Source organism: Myotis brandtii, unplaced genomic scaffold (assembly GCF_000412655.1).
Source record: "Myotis brandtii unplaced genomic scaffold, ASM41265v1 scaffold99, whole genome shotgun sequence".
In the NCBI taxonomy this organism is placed as follows: Eukaryota; Metazoa; Chordata; class Mammalia; order Chiroptera; family Vespertilionidae; genus Myotis; species Myotis brandtii.
The window spans coordinates 3,893,092-3,916,704 of NW_005372121.1; the positions used below are offsets into that span (position 1 = coordinate 3,893,092).

At 41.2% G+C, this 23,613-nt stretch overlaps 1 protein-coding gene across 9 annotated transcripts in view; it reads right to left on the reverse strand.

The window, feature by feature from the left end:
* The window catches only part of TNIK (TRAF2 and NCK interacting kinase), a 349,621-nt gene that overhangs the window by 213,907 nt on the left and 112,101 nt on the right, over nt 1-23,613 (reverse strand). The window lies entirely within an intron of this gene.

The window sequence follows — 23,613 nt, forward strand, 5'->3', positions numbered from 1 at the left end:
TCAGCAGGCAGAGGCGGTTAAGGGTGATCAGGCTGGCAGGGGGGCCAGTTAGGGGTGATCATGCAGGCAGATAGGTAAGCAGTTAGGAGCCAGCAGTCCTGGATTGTGAGAGGGATGTCTGACTGCTGGTTTAGGCCTGATCCAAATCAGCAGTCAGACATCCCCCGAGGGGTCCTGGATTGGAGAGGGTGCAGGCTGGGCTGAGGGGAACCCCCCCCCAACCCCTGTGCACGGATTTCGTGCACCAGGCCCCTAGTAATATATAAAATGTTACCACTGTTGGGCAAGAAATCTGCACAGCTGAGCTGTAACCATAGTCTACAAGGAATTTAGCATGAAGTTAAAATGACAGATGGAGTAGTTTTTCCCATTACTGATAAATTAACAAGTTTAACTGTTACTGATCATAAAACTCAGCTTTACCATCTTTCCTTTGTATTCTTAAAAATCTTTGGGAAGGTTTTAGGAAAAGAGTTCCAGAGTAAGACATTCGGTTGGCTGGTGGTTGACTAGATAATTGGTTGGTTAGACAAACAAATTTTAAACATCCATCTTGGATTCCTCACCAATAAAATGGATTTCTGAATAGCTGATTAGAGAATAAATTCTCTTAAAACTCCTTTATAGTTTTCAGTTTCTCAAGGTACTCAGTGAAAATACTGGAACCTTTTGAAGGTACCAGAAGTTAGTAATAAAAATGCCCTTAAGAAGATCATTAAGAAATTCTACAAAAGGTTATCACCACCTTGTTGCAGATCCCAACTACCCTAATGGATATTCCAAATGATGCCTACACAAGCATCAAGTTGAGAAGGCAAGATGTCCTAACTACCTCCTTACAGGGAAGATCGGTTTTTAAATACTGAAATTTGAAACCTCTGCCCTCACCTAGTCCTGGAGAAATGCTGAGAAGATTAGGATCAAAATGACTCTAAAAGCATTGGAAGAGGACAGTCTACCTTATGGCTGCTCACGAATATACCTGATTGCTAGTGCTGGCAAAAGAACCTCACCCCAAAGGGAATTTGACCTCCCTGATCTATTTGCTCCCTTATTAATGATCAAACTAGAGGAAAGGAGGCCCCCGGATTCTTCCATATTGGCCTATTATACCTGAGCAGCTCACCTATTCTTTTTCCCCCCCGACCTATTCTTTAATTAGCAGGCTGAGCTAATAGAACAAAGATGTTTTGATTTAAATTGTCTACATAAGTATCCATGATGACATTCTAACAGGTCTTGCCTTTTGCCTATAAATTGACAAATAAAATTATATATACTGCTAGAGGGGATTTCATTATAATGGTCCACAAATAAAAGGTTAAATCCAGAAGATAAAAAGAAAAAAACTCAAGTAAAATGATCTATGAGGGGAAACAAAGAAACTGATCTGGCCACCTCACTGCCAACCCTATATAATAAAGAGCTGATATGCTAATTAGACCGAACAAATAAAAGGTTAAATCCAGAAGATAAAAAGAAAAAAACTCAAGTAAAATGATCTATGAGGGGAAACAAAGAAACTGATTTGGCCACCTCACTGCCAACCCTATATAATAAAGAGCTAATATGCTCATTAGACCGAACAGCAGAATGACCTCGAAGCCAGGGCTGCGAGGGCCAAGTCCCTTCACGAATTCCGTGCTTCGGGCCTCTAGTTTAAATATAAAATGGAAAGAGATGAGATTAAGTTTTGTGACATTTAAAGGGTAAAAGTAAACCTGGTCTCAGTACCATCTGAAAGGATAAAGTCACTACCTAATTCTTTGTTGCTCAACGGTAAGTTTCTCATCAGCAAGATTTCCTTGTCTAATACATGACTCACGCACAAAAGACAAAAATGTTTAATGCCTCTCTATTGGTTTTGACTCCAAACAACAGCAACAACAATAATAAACTTGCCAATGGTCTTCTAACAATAATTCTACTTGGGCACACTTCTCCAGAGCAATTTCACTAGGCCCTCACATTTCTTAAAATGTTTTTGCCACCTTCATAAATGACTTTCTAAAAGATAGGCCAAGCGAACAGCATTGTACAGAGGCTGTGTCAGAGAGAAAAAACGTATTCGGTTATTAATATTCCCATTCCTGCTATCTCGCCTAACACAGAACTGCTGTTTCCTTATCCCAATACAGAGGAACAATAGGACCCTGCAAATCAACTGTGCCATCCTCCAACGACAGGCACCTTCTCAAGGAATCAGGGTGTCAGAAGAAGAGCAGACTTCCAGAGGGTATGACATCTGCAACAGATAATTCCAATTAAAAGTAGTAAAGGCCCGAAACAATAATAATAATTTTTAAACCCTGTATGTTAGTAAACTGGAAGGGGGCGGGGGAGAGAACAACCATTTCTTTTAGCAACAGCTGTGCAGACAGATTTTCCCCCCCCAACCATTCAGATCTTTCAAAGCCCTCATTCCCAACTGCTGCCTTCATACTGGCAAATCCAAGAAATTCAAGACATGTAAACAAGAATAGATTTGCCCTTAAATCCCAAGGTCAAAGGCAGCATCTGTTGTTTCAGAGAACAAGAAGAGCTTTCTTTTTGCTGGTTAGTTTGTTGTGGTTTTTTTTTTTAACAGAAAAGAAAGTAAACACACATTTTCTAGCTGTTTCCTCATCACCTTAGGTGGTGCAAAACAGAAAAACCTGCATAAAAGAGAATAAACATCCAGCGTTTTGATATTTAAGTTGCAAGGATGAAAGCCGGGCCATGCTGTGATTTTTAAAGCTGACAGGAAAATTTCATTTTCATACCAAGTCCCCCTCATGCCAGTTGGCTATTAAATTATTCAAGGAATTTCCCTGTTTATAAAGATTAATAATATCAACCCAAGCCATTTCTGAAAAGTACCTTCACCTTCTGTAGGAGACAGATGGACAAACGGAAAACAGCCTATCATGTTACAGGCAGACAAAGAGACTTCAGATCACCAGACGAACACACCAGGCGGGGAAAGAATGATCAAAGGAGCAAGATATAAAATAAGTGACAAATGGAACCAAATATTCTTCAGAGCCATCATTTTGAACATAAACATAATTTGGAGCCTATTGTAATGCATTTTTACTAGTTTCATGCTCCCCACACCAGCTAATTAGCATAAGTGTCAGTTCTAATTTAACCAAAGACTTTGAAAATCTCATGAAACCTTACTAAAATACATTGGTATCAGGGGACAAAGGCACCACCTGCTTTAAAGGCGTTTTTATGTTTTAGTAAGAAATGTGTCCTAAAATTCTAAGTATAAGGGTTGGATCCATAGTATTGTAGACAGTGGGATTTTTTTTTTTTTTTTTTTTGCATTTTTACATTATTTTAAGTATCAGCATTCCTTGCGAAGGTATTCTTGCTCCTACAAAAATTGAGCACTTCCTATTTGCCAATTCCCCCGTAGATAAAGGGATTTCCCAAAATTTGTATTTCAGAAAGGGTCAACCTGAAAAGATTACAATGTCATTAAAACCACAGATGGATTTGATTTGTAGATTCACCGAAACAGGCAGTGTTTATTTTTTGATGAAAACATTTTTAAATTAAATACTTAACTAACTTTAATTTCACAAATAATGCAAGAATCAGTTTCATTGTATGTATGTAATCCAGAAAAAGGTCAAGTACTTCCCCTCTCACCAATCCCACTCCCAATGGTTATAGGTAAACCATTGTTACCGGTTAATAAATAGCTTCTAGAACTTCATACAAGCATATATAAAATACATCATTTTTTTGTATAATGTGTTTAAAAAAAAACCTGGGGTCATACTGTATTTTCTACATTTCCCTCTCACCTACCCAAATGGCTAAGAAAACATATCCAATTCAACCTGGAAACTTGTTTCTACGTCTACCATACACATTTATATGCACACAAACAGGTATGCACATATACTTCAGCACAGAATGGTACAAAATAAGCTACTGAGGAAAAGCTTCTTTGTCCTTCATTTTAGTTCTTAGTTACCCAGGGAAGCTATAAAGCAGATAAAGCAAAAATGATCCTTTTCTCCACAAAGCTTTGCCTTTGGTATTAGTAATTTTTTTGTTTTGTTTGTTTAGTGTAAGAGTCACCAAACTTTGACCAGTAGGAACATCTGGTCCACCACCTGTTTTTGCACAGTTAGTGCATTAAGAATGGTTTTACACGGTTAAATATTTGCAGGGAAAAAAAATTTTTTTAAGAAGAATAACAAATTTTAAAAAAAGAATATCACATTAAGACATGTGAAAGTTATACGTAATTCACATTTCTGTGTCCATAAACGAAGACTGACTGGATCACAGCCATGCTCATTCCTTGGCCTGTTGTCTAGGGCTGCTTTTGTGCTACAAGGGCAGTCACTGAGTAGTTGCAACAAAGACCCTATCTCCACAAAGCCTGAAATATTTACTATCTGGCTCTTTACAGAAAAAGCTTGCCAACCCCTGTTTTAGTACATGAAATTTATTTTCCTAATAGCTCACTGGTAAAACATTTCTTTCTATGCCAGTGGATAAAGGTGACCAGAAGTATGCTGGGAGGCAGGAATAGAAAACGATCGGTCTCTTAATCCAACAAATAGGTAATATACATCTGGACAAAGTCCAGCTCCTTGTTCTGGGCTTACAGAAAACCCTATTCGTCCTAAGAAGTTATTTGCAATCAGCTATTGCAGTAAGGGTGCCCTGGACTCATTACATTGCTCTACAGTCTAATTCATTTGTCTCTGTTGAGCACCTACTGTGACCATTCCAGAGTCAACAAGATAGACATCATCTCTGCCCTCAGGGACTCTCAGCCCAGCATGTTCGTTACAACTGTGAGAAGCTATTAAAGGAAAGAGGGGGAACTGAGCATGGTCTGAAGGCTGGGATTAGGAAAGATGTGCAGCAACTTCACTAACACCAGATGGAAAATTCTTAAAAACAGAGTGTAGTTGCTGCACAAGAAATCAAGTAGCAATGAGAAACCTCCACCGCCTCACTGTCTCCATGTCCTTACAGTCTGTTCTTTATAGGCTATGACCTAAAGCAAAATGTGAATTTTAGCCTCTGATGAAAATGAGATCTCAATCCAGTTTATGACTGTTCAACTGTGAGTGCTCTGCGCCATCAACAGATTTAATTTTTTTAAGTGGATCTAATCCAACCACTAAACCCAGGACCTCTCCATGAAAAACAGAAATGAAACTACTGTACGTTTAGTAAGCATCCAATAAGATTTTAAAAAGCAAAAAGCATCCCCTGCCTCATTCCACAGTGTAATCCCAGCAGCCACTGGCAGTGACATCTGGCTACTCCCAAATAGAACTCCACCCTGGTAACAAAGGATCCATGTCCAAATAAATCAGCATGATGGTTTTTATACACCTGAAATCCCCATACACACAAAGTGGGAAGGGGAGGAGAGGAACAGGCAAAGATTTCCCAATGTTGGAGTTTGAGGGAAGCTCTAGTAACTTCAAGGTTCTGCATCTTTAAGGCTTGAATTCTTTTGAGTAACTGAACTACAGGGACATTCAAATTGGGTCAGAGTCCCTCACTCGCACAGCCTTCCTTGGTGTCCTATGCTCCTGTTGACTTCATAGAGAACGAAGCAAGCATAAAAGGTCTCCGGAGAGAAGTAGCAACTGGAATCTAGGGCAGAAAGAACAAAATGACTTTACACTGCTGCTACTGGGCCTCTGTCATCTCGCAGAAGGCTGAGCCAGCCCTGTCTCGTCAAATTGTATCTGACACTATCTGCGCTGGCTTTCTCCTTAGAGCCTGAGTTGGTGGGGGTGAGCTGTTCTTATTCGTCTAATGCAGTGGTTCTCAAACTGTGGGTCGCGACCCCTTTGGTGGTCGAACGACCCTTTCACAGGGGTCGCCTAAGACCATCCTGCATATCAGAGATTTACATTACGATTCATAACAGTAGCAACATCACAGTTATGAAGTAGCAACGAAAATAAGTTTATGGTTGGGTTACAACATGAGGAACTGTATTTAAAGGGCCAGAAGGTTGAGAACCACTGGTCTAATGGATGGTAATTAGATGGTCCCCCTTACCTACACAAAGAACTCAGTTTGAGAGTTAAGAGAGATTTTTGTAATTCGCCAAAGATAAAAATTGTACAACAAAATTGCAGTTAGCTAAGCTTTTAGAGCAGTGGTCAGCAAACTCATTAGTCAAGAGAGCCAAATATCAACAGTACAACGATTGAAATTTCTTTTGAGAGCCTAATTTTTTAAACTTAAACTATATACGTAGGTACATTGTTATTAACTTAATTAGGGTACTCCTAAGGCTTAGGAAGAGCCACACTCAAGGGGCCAAAAAGCTGCATGTGGCTCGTGAGCCGCAGTTTGCTGACCACGGTTTTAGAGACACTAGACTTTTGGACCTACAAATATCCAGATATCACCTAGCTCCAAAATGGAAACATCGACCTCATCTTCAGAGTAAGGTCAGTTTGTTAGAGGGAAGAACTGAGATTGGCTGGCGTGGTTTCTGATTGGTCAACCTTTCTGTCTGCAAACAGGACAGAGACCAGGAAGATGAACACCAAGAAAGGTGAAGGAGAGGTTGCCCCAAACCATAGTTACAATGATAAAGTAACAACGGCTTAATAAACAAAGAGCCCAAAGGCAAAATGCCGCCACTGACTATGGGCCATATCTAGGGATTAGTAAGAAGCTCTGGAAAGCTTAATGGCTTCCAAGTATTCCTTTGACATAAGTCACATGAGTTATGATTAATAAAAATTATTTAACAAGTAAAACTTCGGGATGCCCAGTGAAATATAAATTAATGGCTAAACTAACTTTTTCATATAAGTATGTCCCATAGCTAAGTATGTAATATGGGACATATTTATACCAAGAAATGATTAATTATTTATCTGAAATTCAAATTTCACACTTATTCTATTTCAGAATTATTCTATATTCATGTATTCGAGTTATTCAAATGTTCCACACTTATAGCTATGGGACGTACTTACACTAAAATGTTATTCACCATTTATCTGAAATTTAAATTTTTATTCAGTATCTACATTTTTACCTGGCAATTTTTGTTGTGGCCAACACAAACAGCCAAGGTCAGGGGCATTTTAAGGATTTGGGGGAGCGGATGATAGTTCTGTAACATGTCAGAAGACCACTTTGGAAGGGGTTTAGTTGGAATTTTGTTTGTGAATTGATGTGTGCAGAAGGGCCACGAGATGCGGTTTTTATCTTGAACCCGCTTGTACCATTTCTATGAGGCAAACCAGCTGACATCAGGGACTTGTGCCAGAAAGCAAGTGCCAGAGCCCTTACAGCAGTGGTTCTCAACCTTCCTAACGCCGCGACCCTCTCATACAGCTCCTCATGTTGTGGTGACCCCCAACCATAAAATTATTTTCGTTGCTACTTCATAACTCTAATTTTGCTACTGTTATGAATCGTAATGTAAATATCTGATCTGCAGGATGTATTTTCATTGTTACAAATTGAACATAATTAAAGCATAGTGATTAATCACAAAAACATATGTAATTACATATGTGTTTTCCGATGGTCTTAGGCGACCCCTGTGAAAGGGTCGTTCGACCCCCAAAGGGGTCGCGACCCACAGGTTGAGAACCGCTGCCTTACGGGTTGGGCACGCCGTTTCCAGCCTCCTCTCCTCCACCCTCCAGACATCACAGTGCTTGAGGTCCACATTGACCCCCTCGGGTCCCCATGTGTTTGTCTAGTCCTGTTCATCTAAGATGGCGTGTTATGGGGCAGGAAGGGAGGAACGTTGGAAATGTTCCCAATAAATAGGTTAGGATTACACATCTCAGGCCCCTAAATGATTATCATGCCCAGAGTTCTGGATGGAGAGAGGAGAGCGGCCAAACATAATCAATAACATCAAGAGGAAAACTACAAAAGCATTTGTGAATCAATCTTTGCTTTAAAATGCTTTTAAAATTTGTTAGCCCATTTCTTCTTATTTATTATGTAGTGTACGTGAAACACAATTGGTAATCGTAGGCACTTCAACAGCCTTGAGTTACCTTTCTAGATATTGATTCTCACTACAAAGTATTGTAGGCAGACATACAGAAGAAGCAGGCGTCTAATCTAAAAGAGCAGCAGTTTCCCTAACAAGTTTCCTGAAAGGCATATGTCCATCTCTTTCTCCCACAGGAAGAAAAACATATCTACTCAGGCCCCCTCATTACTTAGATTTAGATAAAACTATAATCAGCAGGTAAAATCTATGCCAGTGGTTCTCAAACATTGATGTGCAACAAAATCCCCCGGAGGGCTGTCAAACAGATTGCTGGGCTTCATCCCCAAAAAGACAAATTCTGTAGGTCTGAGGTAGGACCTAAGAGTGTGCATTTCTTGAAAGTTCCCAGATGATGTGAATGTTTCTGGCTCAGGGGCCTTTGCTTGAGAAACCTGGGTCTGTAAAATTATAGGTACTGCTATTGTTTAATTCATCTGTTCCCATTGAGTGCCGTGATCTGTCATATCAGAGGCAAACCGTCTCTGACCTTGAATGTGCCCTTCCCAGGCTTCTTATCTTGTCTGCTTGTATTTTTAGACTGTCTAGAAAGTCCCCACCTCCCAAACACCATACTTAGAATCACCCACTCCTGCAGGATGTCTGCTCTAGCCCCTAAACACCCCTGCTGCCAACAACACAAGAAGCATCGCAAAAACGATGACTTTTTAGAGAATCTATGGCAAAGAAAGGAAGAAAACTATGCTGTCCCTGCGATGAGACTCTTAGTTTAAGACAAAAACGATTTCTGGAGTGGTTGAGGGGCAAGTGTCTGTTATGCAATTATACCTCTGCATGATTTGGTTTAACCGGGTTGGGTTCTTCCTCCTGCTACACTGAAGGAGAGAAGTCAGTAATCCTGAGCATGGGATGAAGTACCTAGCAAACGTGGGTAGAAAAACACTGGGAACCCACGGAAGATGGCATCCATGAGAGGATGGCAAACACAGACCCAATGCTACATGTGTTGTTTGCCAACGACGGTTCTGACCTCTGTGCACATAAGCTACCTTTCCTGACTCCTTGCATCTGGGAGGGGCTCAAGTGACCAGTTCTGCCTAATAGAATAAGAGCAGAAGGACTGGATAGTCCCAGGCCTGGCCCCTAAAATGACCCACACAGATGGACACTCTCTCTCTCTCTTCAGTTGGCCCTGGACTTTGCAAGAGCAAGAAACAGACTTTAGAGCACTAAGCCACTGAGATTTGGGGGTTATTTGTTACTGCAGCACAGCCTCGCCTTCCCTAACATGGCTTCCATTAAAAGGTGTAGGGATTGCCCCTTCATCATCGGAGCCAGACCAGACCAAATCCTCACTCCATTCTTCTGTATTACAAAGAATCTATATTGTTTTTACCCCAAATCCATGCCTCTCAAACTTGGCTCATTAAGAAAATCACTAGTTTGAAAAAAGAATCCTTAGCCCTCTCCAAAGGCAATGAATCAGAATATCCAGGCCTGAGCCCAGGCCAGTTCTCAGACCTAGATTGCAGGTTTACCTGCCTGTGGCCACACTGAAAAGCCCCTTTCAAAGGGCCAGTTTGTCCCTCTCCAGTGACTGTTTTTCCAGGTGCATAGTTTAGGACATTTTGTCAGGCTTACTAACCTTTACCAAATTATTTTGAAGTGAGGGTTTTAAATTATGTATTGGCAGGAATCAAATATTCAAGTGTAATGGGTTTAATTAATTTAAAAGCTTCTCTTTTAAGATGATGCAATAATTGGCATAAAACTGAATGCCTGAAATACCTACTAGTGAGAAGGATTTAAATGCTCAATTAAAACAATTTGAGTTTTATTGGTTGTGAAGGGAGTATTTAAATATGTAAACTAGATGGGCTGCCATGCTCTACAGCTTGGGCATAGCTTCTGCCTGCCTTTCCCCACTCCCTTTAGAGGAGTTTTTATGCCTCTCGAGGATGGATGCGGTCTACTGGGTGGACTTGGGCTGTCACAGGAAGTCACCGAGGAAGCCCAGCCTGAGCGTCCTCTCCTACTCAGAACAGAGGAGCCTTGCCGGAGTTGTCTGCGATGCCACTTCCTGTTGATGCTCGAATACACCAGCACCAGTTTGCTCCAGGGCCTTTGCACTTGCTGTTTCTGTTGCAGTCTTCCCCCAGGTATCTGAAAGTCTTGCTCCTGCACTTCCTTTATGTATGTGCTCAAATGTCACACACTATTCGGAGGCCTTCAAGTGAAGTAAGAACCCCTTGTTAAACACCCCCCACCCCCACACACACACCTAATGCTTTTCTTTTTCTCTATAGCAGTTTCACCATATGACATGTTAAATATTACTTGATTATTTGTATACTGTCTATTTCACTCACATGAGTTCCATGTGCTTAGAGTTTAGAACCTGGCACATAAGTGGGTATTTAGTAACTATTTTGAATGAATCAATGAGCAACCTTATCCTCCCAAAGATTAGTGGATTTAAACTATCTGAGTAGCAAGGGGGCTTTAAATTAAAGATGAGTATGGACTGGGCCCTGCTTTCTTGGTTATACAATTAAGATTTCTTATGACAAGACTAGACAGTTTTAACCATACTCTCTAGTATTTTGCTTCAATCTGGGCAAATTTGCCACAGAAGTAAAGATATTCTAAAAGAGTTGCTCCCCCGCCAAAAAAAATGTTTAATTTTTCAAGTCCAGAAAAATATATTTGAAGTGAATACTTCCTGTTTTCTGTTTGTCAATTTATATTTTAAAATACTAAATATATACACACACACACACACACACACACACACACACACACACACACATATGAAGGAAGCCTGGAGCTTGCAAATGCGCTGTGTTCTGAAGACATGTGACTCAGGCCTACTTCCCCGCAAAGGCGTAGGTGGCCAGTCCACAAGCCACTGGAGCAAGCCCAGGCCAGCCACCAGTCCCAGTCATGTGACATGGAAAAGCACATCCTGGAGAGGAGGAGAAGGTGAAGAGGGTCCCCTTCCCCCTTGTCTCCATGCAGGGCTGGCTGCAGGCGAAATGGCAGAGAACTCGAGGTTTGCCCCCAGTGTCCTCCCAAGACCTTTCTAACTTGCTCAGGAGGCCACAGTCTCCACCTCTTCAGGGAACCTCACCCCCACCCTGTAAGAACCCGACATATTGCACAACCAGTCTTTCAGAAGGAGAAAGAGTAACCATTAAAGTGCACTTCAAGATAAGAGGGTTAGAAGAAAAATATACTCCATAATTATCTGGCCATTAAAATTATTGATATTTAAACCAAAAAAGTATTTTTTCTGTAATGAAATAGTACAAAAACATGAACTCAAAGGACGAATATTTCATTTCATTTCCATTTATATTGATCACTTCCAGATCGTTACCTTTTTATGCTAAACTCGAGTGGCTGTACTGAGATAAAGCATTTGGACTATAAACACAGATGGCCCGGGGTTTGAATCCCCACTCTGACATTTACTGGCTTTGTGACTTTGGACAAGGGCCTTAAGTTTTTTCAGACTCGTCAGTAAAATGGCAAAAAAGTGGAACTCATCTCTCTGGATCCTTGTGAGAATTAAATAATGCTTGGCCCATATTAAGTGCTCAATTCACATTTTAAGTGTTATTGTTATTTGAAAAATTATTTAACATTACAGTAAATATTTTCATTGCCTTAGGAGGCTTTAAGATTGGCATTTTATTTCAGTTTAATTATTTCTCACTGATGTATTTCAAATATTAAAAATTTTTAAATGAAGAGAATGTAGTAGAACACATCAGGGCTTCCAGACAGAAATATGTCCAAATCTCAGATCTTTTATTAATGAGCTGTGCGTCCTTGGGCCATTTATCTGGAACTCTATGATCCTCAGTTCCCTCAGACATAAAATGAGGATAAAAATTCCAACCTTCAGGGTTGTAGTGAGGGTGAGAAAGGAAAAAGTAAAAATCCCTGGCATGTAGTGGGCCCCACTGATATTCTGAAGGCCCATAGGGCAAAATAAAAAAAATAATAGAACCAATGCCTTCTTATTTCGGCCTGTCATTAGCTAGCGATCAGCCACTGCGAATGGGAAAAGAGGCTAGTAAAGTCAACAAAATGTGAAGTGAAGCCTAATTCAGTTTTACACTATGACCTACTTGCAGCTATTTTTTGATTCACATGAAAGACCCAAGTTACAAGGAGCTGATTCTGCAAAGACTGTTCATTAAAAGCATTTTCTTTTCTTTTCTTTGCGGCTTTCAGGTTTGAGGGATAAGAAAACAGATTTCCAGTTACAAGCATCCTTTGAAAGAGACCTGGCACTAATCTTGCAGGGTGACTTTCAAAATCTAAGCAGTGTTAAAGGTTGGAGCAGGTGGGGGAGGGGAGGGGGAAGTAGAAGAAAAGCCGCTTTTAATTCCACTCAATTATGCAGCTTCCATTAGGCAGCTCTGAATGCCCTAAATAGATGGTTCAGAGCTTAGCATCTGCAGGTTCGCAAAAATAAAATTCCAAATGATCTTCTCCCCTCTAAGAAGCTCCAGCAGATACACCTAGGCTTACGCTCTGTGGAGAAGGCCTAGCGTGCTGGGTTTTCCATTTGGGAAACAAATGTCCTTATTAGACACTAACCCCAAATCACTGAAGTGCCATTGAATCTTAGACAGCAAAACAGCTAAAGGAAAAAAATATCTTCAGCTGCTTTGAAGTATCTTTGTAAAATGCCACTGTTTTTTTTCTTTCGTGCCCTGCAGTGTTCTTTAGCCAATTTAATCTACAAGCTATCAAGATGGAAGAAGGAAGGCTTATTTTTCCAAGGAGCTAAACAAGGATTAATGATAGCCAACCAAATTGTCTCTTAATTTTCTTTTCTTCTCCCTCTCTGGCTGGCCTTCTAGAGAGAGAGAGTGTATAGATTTTTCCTTAGTTAAGAATGTTAACTCAGGAGGCGGAAGAATATTAATAACAAAGAGTGGGTTTGGGGTGTTGATATCCCAGGAATTCTGCCTTATAAACGGGAGAAGGGATAAAGATATTTTATAATTAAAATGTCTTTTTAATCAGGCAGATGGGGTGTGTGGGGGATAAAACCTTCTAGGGAGAATCTGATATAATATCCATATATTCCCACTATATAGTCTCCAATCCAAACCCAAATGAGAACTACTGATCTGTCCTTTAGACCAACCATCCCAATGATAATAACAAACTGATTCATTGATGCAAGACACTCTTCCCATCCTAACAGACCCCTCAATTAAAACACCCACAGGTCCCAGCCTGCGTGGCTCAGTGGTTGAGCATGGACCTATGAACCAGGAGCTCATGGTTTGATTCCCAGTCAAGGAACATGCCCAGGTTACAGGCTTGATCCCCAGTAGGTGGCGTGCAGGATTCTCTCTCATCATTGATGTTTCTATCTCTCTCTCCCTCTCCCTTCCTCTCTGAAATTAATTTTAAAAAATATTTTAAACAAAGAAACAAACAACAAACAAAAAACCCACAGGGCTCCTACTCAAGGACGAGTAAATGGCAAGGGAGTAGATGGGACAGGTCTGGTTCACATCATTTCAAAATGTAGCAACAAAAGACACAGATGGTCCTCCCATGAAATAACAGAAAACCCAAACTGTGAAGATGCCCATTTTGTCTCTGACTAAATTTCAAATTGAACAATATAGGCCTTTGAAACTGTGACATAAAGACAAGATTTTGAGATCTTCCAAAACAGCAGTACATTTTCTGATCCCTTGATGGGGGTGGGGGTGGGGCGCACTGGTGGTTGTTAAGTAGTTCTCAAGCCCTCTGGAGAACCAGCTCCTCTCCTTGTTGAGTCAAGAGAGGGGCCACGACAGTGCCTTACTTCATAAATAAAAAACAAGCCACCTTCCCCACCAGGTCCACGGCCACAATCTGGCCCTTTCCTACAGAGCTCCACTCAGGAACAGCCTGGAAAAGAAAACCTTCCGAATACCAACTGCTGTCATTTCTCAATGATTTCTGTAATGACTTGACTTGCAAAAAATGGCAGGATTTATTATTTTTAGCTTTCAGCTTTAGTGAGTTGATCCGTCAAAACAAAGTATTAAAATAGCATCTACGGGGTAAATTCAATTTCAGATGACTGCCTCTTAAACTCGTATCCATTATAGGCTCATACAAACCTGGATTTTATATGGCTAAGGAAGTTTGAGAATAAATAAATATCTAGGCAAGGTGAATAGTTTCTTTTGTTTTAAATACAAGTCTATTTTGGAATTAAATCCAGTAATAAGCCAATGATAATAAATGGATTCATTTAAATCATTTTAGGACACAGAGTAAGTTAAAGTGGGTTCCTGAATGTTCTAATGTTCCATCTGGTAGGTGTGAAATGCTTGAGATCTCAGTTCCATGCAGCATTACAAATAAATAAATAAATGGTAAAGTCGCACATGCCTTTTAAGGAAGAGCATACAGTTTTTCAAAAGCCTCTTTTACAATAAATCTAAGTAATTATGAAAAGTTGTGTTGTAAGATCATGGAATCCACAAAAAGCTATTTTAATTACTTTAAAAATAACATTTATTCCAATTTTAAAAAGTAATACAGTATAGAGGACATTGGGTAAGATATATTAGAACTCTGTACTATCTTTGCAAAAATTTTAAGAGCTATTCTAAAATAAAAAGCTTAGTTTAAATAAATACTTGTTTTTTTATATTGTGGAATATTTGGGAAAATATCTGAATAGTATATAAAAGAAAACACCTATTAAAAATAGGTATACATAACTATATCTGTGTACATATGTGGTTGTATATCCTGTTTTCTTTGCATTAATGTGACATTTCCCCATGGCATTAAAAATTCTTCATAAATATTGTTTTCAAGGTCTGCTTATCATTCTATCATATGGCTATGCCCAAAATTTGTTTAATTATTCCCTACTATGAAACATATAACTTGTTTTCTATTTTTATTTTTTTAAATATATTTTTATTGATCTCAGAGAGGAAGGGAGAGGGAGAGAGAGATAGAAACATCAATGATGAGAGAGAATCATTGATCGGCTGCCTCCTGCACACCACAAACCTGGCATGTGCCCTAACTGGGAATCGAACCATGACCTCCAGGTTCATAAATTGACGCTCCACCACTGAGCAACGCCAGCCAGGCTGTTTGCTATTTTTAGCTCCTGCAATTAGCTTTGCAAACATTATAATCGGACATAGTTATGATCATTCTTTCGAGATGGGTGCATGTTTTTCGACATGGCCAAACTGCATTCCAGAAAATTAACTTATTCTTAAAGAGCATGCACCACCCAATCTCAGCTCCAAGCCCCGCCACATATGCCAACCTTCGACGATGGCTGGACTGTTGCCAGTTAGCACACGGTGGCTCTTCCTGGGAAGAGCCTCAGGAATGACTACCGCTGTGAGTCAGGGCTGCTAGAGCCAAAGAAAGGTGTGAGAGGCACAAATGTTTCCAGGTAATCCTTCTGCCAGCCAACCGCCTCCTGATTCAGCTATACCCGAAAGCCAGGTGCACTTACCTAAACAAAACCCACTGAAAACTGAGTAAAGTGAAGGATGGCCGAGACAAAGGAAGGTTTAACCAAGAAAGACTTCACCAAGAGTATGAAGTGTCATATGTGGCCCAAGATTATTGCCAGCAAAAAAAAATACAGAGGTACTTGTATATTGTCAATAATGATATTGGAAAAAACTCAAATGGTGGTGGGAATACTGTTTCCCTAGGGGTCATTGGCTAACTTAAGGGCATGTTTGTTTGGCCAACTGACAGGAAAGCAATATTGGATGGGAGGGGTTGTGTGGCTAGAAATCTCTGCTATGTAGGTGAGTTCCATAGAAAGATCTTTCTTCCCCTAAATGCCAGTAACATAATGACATTCTTAAAGATATTTTGTTTAATCAGAACAGTTGGGGGGGGGGCTTTTTATATTTTAAATGCAAATTTAATCATTTGGAAATTTAACATAAAATCTGATTTCTCTCAAAAATATCATAAGACCTGGCAATACCAAGCCAAAACTCTCATGGTAACAACTGGTGGGAAATGAGTAGTGGCTGCCACTTTGAACTGAGAGGACAGGCCAGTTCACTCATTAGAATTACCTGCCTGGCAAGCCCCATCCCAATGCAAGGTCTTGCAAGATTTCCCAATTTCCTAGGAGGGGGTATGTTAGGAAGGCCCCAAGTAGTGTTCTTTCCTCTCCCCACCCCAATGTCAATTACCAGAGAGAAACAGCAGTACAGGGAGCTACTCCTGTCAAAGATAAGTCTTACTCCATGCCCCTCTGTCTTATTTTTTTTAACACTTTTTTTTTGTTGATTTCAGAGAGAGGAAAGGAGAGGGAGAGAGAGACAGAAACATCAATGATGAGAAAGAATCATGGATTGGCTGCCGCCCACACCCCCCACACACACCCCCGGCTGGGAATTGAACCGTGACCTGCTGGTTCATGGGTCGACGCTCTACCACTGAGCCACACCAGCCAGGCCACTATGTTTGTCTTACAATCACCATCTCCTTCCCTTCCCTGGCCAAGTGAGCTGGACAACACAGGAGTCCTGTTCCTGGAGCCAGAGAAGAGCTCTTCCAGTGGTGGTGTCTCCTTTCTTCCCCAACGCCATCACCACCATTATAACCATCACCGCTCCCCAGGCCACGCAAGCATCTGTGCCTCCTCCACAAAAGAACCCCCACCCCAAACTAGAAAGGAACTTGGCAAGGTTCATTAGAAGATCCAAATCAAAAAGCCTTAGCAGAGCATGGGCCAAGGGAAAAAGAGGACATAAATCACATTCAAGTCCCTGCCAAGGAAGTGGATTCTGCCTGATCCACAACCTCTGGTCTGGCCCGGTGTTTACCTCTCGTTTGGCCTTGTCCTTGTCACTCAGGCCCTCTAAGTCCCAGTTTCCTCATCTGCACAACGCAGATAACAAGACGTCCGTCACAAGGTTGGCGAGAGGTGCAAATGAGATCATACGTGTGAAAGTGTCCTTCGTGGGCCTGGCACACAGCAGAGGCTCAGTAAATGCTGGGTGAATGTGAAGCCAGTTTATAATGATGCTTTTACTTCCTCTGCACTCCCAGTAACATGTCCTGTCTGGACAGCTGCACCGGGGAAAATAAAATAGCTATTGCTTTATCTGCCCCTGGGTACGAGGGACTATTAGTTCCTTCCTGTAACATCTGGTATCAAATGGGTTCATTTCTTTTATCATTGTTTATTCACGGATGGTTTGAACAATCATGAACTAAGCACCTCGAATGTGCTAGGGGCAGGCATACAAAGTACAAAACCAACATTCAAGAAAAATCAAAGTGTAGAGACAGAAATGAGCATGTAAACACGTAACTGGCACCTCGTCTAATAAATCCCATACCAGAGACATGTAATACAGCTCAAGGGAGGGAGCTGGACTGACTCCCTCCACATGGAAAAGGGCGACAAGATCAGGGAAGAAACGAAGGTTTAAGTTCCACCTAAAGGCCAGCTAATTCACCCAGAACACAAAAAGAAGAGGCATTTCAGACAGCAGGCCCTCCCTGCATAAAACATGGAGAGTGTCCTGGTGCTGTTGAGGAAATCCGAGGGGTTTGGCACAACTAGTGCACCAGGTGCTAGCGAGGGTGTGGACAGGGGCTGGGCAGGAGGACCACGCACCCCATGAGAGCTTGGGTCATGTCCTCTGAACAGATTAAAACGGGAAGAGTTTTAAGAACCAAAAGGACGGTGTCAAATTTGGCTTTAGAAGATTATCCAAAACAGCCATTTGCTGTTTTAGAGCTCTCTCTCTCTCTCTCTCTCTCTCTCTCTCTCTCTCTCTCTCCTCCACTGTGACTATAGGAAGCAGAGGGACCCTCCCCTGAGGAGATGGGTGAATGGGATAGGATATTGGTGAACATGAAGAAGGAGAATGATGGAGAAGAGAGGACGGCACAGGACACAGTTTTTGGCAGAACCTGTGGGCACCAGAGACTTTTCAGGCCATAGAGCTGATTCAAGGCCACACTAGGGCATCCAGAAATGGCCTCACCCTGCAAGAATCTCAAAAATATGACACTCAGGTAAAGTGTGCAAGAGCCACTTTAAAATTGTTTAGAATCAAGCTACCTTCCGACCATTTCCTTCTTTCTTTTAAAAATTAACTATCCTAAGGCTGTGCCAAAATAGAGAGGGTGGCGGCAGGCAGGGGATGGGGACAGATGCTCCAAGTGCTAGCAGGTACGGCTGTTTGCTCACCAAGCCTGACAGCATCATATTGTTTCTAGGATGACAAAAGCAAGTTTGGGGGCTTCAAACACACCAGCCATGTCCTTTGGGAGCAGTAAAATGTGAAGACAGGATAGTTGGTTTAAATTTAAAAACCTGAGTCCTGAATACCTGATTTTTATGAGCTCCTTTTTACCATAAACTGTTACAATCCCTTTGATGACTGAATGTATTCTTCTACTAGTGCTCACGACAGATCACTGTCATTTGAGGTGACTTTCAGAGTCTTTTTAGAGATAGAGATGATTGACAATGTGTCCCCTCAGAAATGCTCTCCCAAGAGCCAGTTACTAGTACCTTCCTGTAGCTTGGTTCATCCTGGGGAATTTAGAGAAATTCAAATGGGTCTGAAATTAAAATTGGCCAGGGCAGATCACATTGCATTCATACGTCTGTTCCCAGGGACAAGCACAGTGCCTGGCATACTGTTGGCATACAATAAAATTTTGTTGGGGGAAAATTAACACCTAGTAACAGAGTACAGATTGGTGGTCGTCAGAGGTGGGGGGTGGGTGGTGGTGATAGAAATGGGTGAAGGTGGTCAAAAGGTATAAACTTCCACTTAAAAAATAAATAAGCTGTGGGATATAATGTACAGCATGGTGAGTATAGTTAATAATAATTGTATATTTGAAAAGTTGCTAAGAGTGTAGATCTTAAAAAGCTGTCTTCACAAGAAAATAAAATGTGTAAGTATCTGAGGTGATGAGTGTTAACTAAACTTATTGTGGTAATCACTTCACAATATATACATACATCAGGTCATGATGTTGTACACCTGAAACTAATACAATGCTATATATCAGTTATATCTCAGTAAAACTGGGAGAAAGTTTTGTTGAATGGCTACACCAATAAAATAACTTATAGATTGCTTATTAATTTAGTAATACAGTTTCCAATTTGGGGGATTTTTTTAATTGAGGTATAATTTATATACAATAAAATTCATACTTCTAAGTGTATAGTTTGATGAATTTTGACAAATGTATACAGTCATGTCACCACCACCACCATCAGCCCCCAAAGGTTCTTTCATGCCTATTTGTAGTCACATCCCCTCCCCATAATCCTAGTCCATTGATCTGTTCTCTATCCCTATAGTTTTGCCTTTTCATAGACTGTCACATTTATGGAATCACATTTCTTTCACTTAGCATAATGATTTTGAGAGTCAGCTATGTTGTTGCATGAATTAGTACTTCATTAATTTTCATTGCTGTATAGTATCCTGTTGTATAAATGTACCAAAATTGTTTTTCCATTCTTCAACTGATATTTGGATTGTTTGAAGCATTTGGCTATACTGATTAAAGCTGCTATGAACATTCACATGTAGATCTTTGTGTTGGCATGTCTTTTACTTACTTCTCCTGAGTAAATACTTACAAGTGGATTTGCTTGGTCATATAGTAAGTGTATGAAAAACCTTATAAGAACCTGCTAAAGTATTTTCCAAAGTAGCTGTATCACTTTAGATTGTATCAGAAATGCATGAGAGTTCCAGTAGCTTCACACCCTTGCCAATTCTTGATATTGCCATTCTTTTTAATTTCAGTCTTACTCACTGTGACTTTAATATCTACCTGATGACTGATGTTGATTATCTTTACAAGTGCTTATTGGCTACAGATAGCTTCTTTGATGACCAAGTATCTCTTGATGGAAATAAGACAACATTACTCCTTTGGATTCCTCCAGTGTATTTTGACTAATATTCAAAACAGACAAAATAGTTTCTCAGTTTCCTCTATTCTGCACAGACCATTTCCCAAGATGATTACATACTTCCTTGACTCGAAATCAAGTTCTTAACCATTTTCTGGAGGAGACAACTGAGGCATGTTGTCTACACCAATCAACTGTGAGCTTTTCTTTTAAAAAGTAGGTCTGTGTTTTGTTTTCAGTTTTTCTATCTCCTTCCTCTCTCTCAGGGGTTACCACTTACTAGTGTACCCGTGCTTACCTACTACGGCCCACCCCACCCGCCACTGTAGCCTGCTGTGTATAACCAGCCAGAAGCTTCTGTGATGATTTTAGAAATACGCACAAACAGCTCTGAGTAAAGACCTGACAGCATCTCCATGAATTAAGCCCAAGGGACCCGATGACATACCCTTGATGACATAGACTTATTTCCAGGTCAGGGCTCTGCTTCAGAGACAAAGTCAGTTAATAAACGGCTTTGGGATCAGTGAAGAGAATCTCCATCACAATTTCCAACACACAGAAAGTTCTAGGGGACTTACCAACCCACTCTGATCTTGTACATGCAAGTAATTAAGACCATAAGTAGACAGACTCCAAAGAACCAGGAGTTTTCTCCCAGAATGCGAGTGAACAGCTCTATGAACTTCAGGATACACTGCTGTCCTTCCCACAGCCGCCCAGCCCACCTGGCAGGCCAGGATGGGACAGGATTTCAGGTTTTGCTATCGCATGGGCTCTAGAACAGGGGATGCTGTTAGAGATGGGCAGGATGATGTGGCAGGAAGAGCACCGGACTGCGAGTCTAGGGACCTGGTTTATAGCTCCTGTAACTCTGTTACCCTGGGCAAGTCATGGTCCCTCCCTGGGCAAGAGCATCCTCACCTGTAAAAGAAGGGAGTTAGACCAGACTGTAAGCCCTGTGTGCAGTGATCACGTGTCAATGTGTGTGACTTTATTTTCCTAAAGTTGTCCCAAGTAAACGCTGCATAAGCCTCAAAAAAAAAATGAGCCCGTTTTTCCTGGTCTACAGTCATAAATGATAACAAATAAATACTACCATGTTTGAGGCCAGCAAATGGGGACAGGAATGCTCCAGCGCACTGGCCTACATTCAGTCCCCAGCTTTCCTTTCAGCTCATTTTGACAGCACACCTCCCTCTGGTAGAAAGCCTCACGCTCACTGAAACTCTGGTAGGAGAAGAAACACAGGCACCCTTCTCGCCTGAGAGCCTCCACCGCTTCCCGCAATGGTGGCCCCCATGCTCTGAGCCAGTGTCCTCCTCTATAAAATGAGAAGAATAAAGTATGTACTGCCCACCTAGAGCACTTAGTGCCAATCAAACAGGAAAGAGGGTATGGACGTGCTGCATAAAGAATAATACGCCCATGGCAGACCAGCTCAAAAGGAAGCCTGGCTTAGCAGGAGTCCACGGCAATCTCATACCAAGACAGAAAGTTCCTATGAAGAAAAACTACAGCAAAGACGCAACACCCCTTTCACTGGACCGAGAGAAGGACAAGTGCCTCACGGTGAGAATGGAGTGACACCGCATGCCTGGATGGAGGAAGCCAGGGGAAGGAGGACAGACACACGTGTTGAGCAGGGAGGAGGCAAGAGACTCCAGATAAGCAAGGGTGAGGAAGAGACACAAAGTCCAAATGCAGGGGTCCTCAAACTTTTTAAACAGGGGGCCAGTTCACTGTCCCTCAGACCGTTGGAGGGCCGGACTATAGTTTAAAAAAAAAAAACTACGAACAAATTCCTATGCACACTGCACATATCTTATTTTGAAGTAAAAAAACAAATGTTTTCGGCGGGCCGCATGTGGCCCGCGGGCCGTAGTTTGAGGACCCCTGGTCCAAAGGATCAATGAAGAAACAGTAACACTGGGTATGGTTGGAAACCTGTGTATGTAAATATAGTTTAAACCTGGGCATCTTATTGGGGCAGAGGCAGCTGCAAAGTCTTATTTCAATCTTGAGTTTGGAGTTGGCAAGCCTTTCCATGTCACTTCAACTTCCTTAGTCCCACTTTGGTATTCCTTATTCATAAAAAGAGGTGCGATTACATACTTCTGACCTGTTTACTGCATCTTCTCTGATAGCATCTTTCCTAATAGAATTTTTACCCAAGCCCATGTACCTCAATAGTCTAAGATGGTAGATCATCTGCTCAAAGGAAGTGCCTGGCCATTTGATTTACTTCTAGGCATATTTTCTGAGGATCTTCTGGGCTAGCAACAAACCTTCAGAAGGTGAAAAGTTTACCAGACTCTTCTCAGATTGAGAACTTCAAAATGCCCCTAGGATCAACAGTTTCAATGAGGGGAGGGCAAAACAACCTCCTTAGCTTGTTTTGTGTGTGTGTTTTTTCTCCCTTATACAAAATTAGCATGAGCAAAAAGGAGAGAAGCTATTCCCACAAAGAGTGAATTTCAAAGCCATTTAGCAGCTTAATCTGCCCCTTCAGCCTGTACTTCTGTGTCTCTAATTTCATCAGGTTCTCTTATGTGGACCCATTTTTCTGTAATTGTTTTTGTAATGTGATTGAAGGAAGATATTTGCATCATGTGGCTCCCCCCGTCAAGTATTTTATATTCAATCAACCAACAATTAATTTTTAATGATATTACATACGCTAATCCGTCTACGCTTTCTTGTCTCATCTCTAAACTGTGAGAAGCCCTACTTTCAGTAAGAATAAAATTTCATCATAGTTCATCTATTGAAGTAATAACTTTTCTCAATTTTCTAAGGTAACAATATTAATAAACAAGAAAGTTGGACCTCACCATAGAATATATAATATGTTAATAATATTCCCCCAAAGACCATTCATTAAAAATTATTATTTTTATCTTCTAAAAGTTAACTGAAAGCTTACTATGAGCCAGGAAATGTTCTTGTCTCTTTATCAGAAATGCCTAACAACTCTAAAGACTGCTAGGCACTATCAGCCCAATTTACAGGTCAGGAAACTGAGGCTCAGAGATGTTAAGTAATCTGTCTAAGACCTCAAAAACCTTGAGATTGGAAGAGCTAAGATTTGAATCTAGGATTGTCTGTCTCCAGAGCCCAACCTCAAAAGGCTATGTCATATCTATTTGTCTTATTTTCCTCTCTCCCTTGCCTCTCCCATAATGCTTATCTCTCTTTTCTCCTAAATTCATGAATTTTCACAACAAAACTTTATTGGAAACCTACTATAATATACACTAGGCAGGAGGCTAGATGCTGTAACACTCCTGAATTGCACTAAGTTAACTCCCATCTCTTATAACCAGGTATGAGCATCCAGGTGCCAGCACCGAACCCCCATTTGTAGGCTGAGGCAAGAGCTTGATGTTTGGACCGATGTGACCTTAGGTCAGAATGGTGCACTTCCAGGCCTCTCCTCTGTGACTCGATGACAAGTCACCCTCGCTATGAGTTTGGCTCTAGTCTTGTGCAATCCCATAATCAGCTCTGCTCCTGCCCCACACCTGAGTCCGTCTGGGAACACACTCCTGATTCCAGTTCCTCAAGAACCAGCGCTCCGTCTTGCTTTTGCCAATCCCCATCCATGGAGGATTTTCCTCACTAGGACATAAGTCCCATGAGGGTAGAGATTGGTACCTATCTGCTCACTGAAGTGTCCCAGACTCCTAGCACAGCGCCTGGTACACAG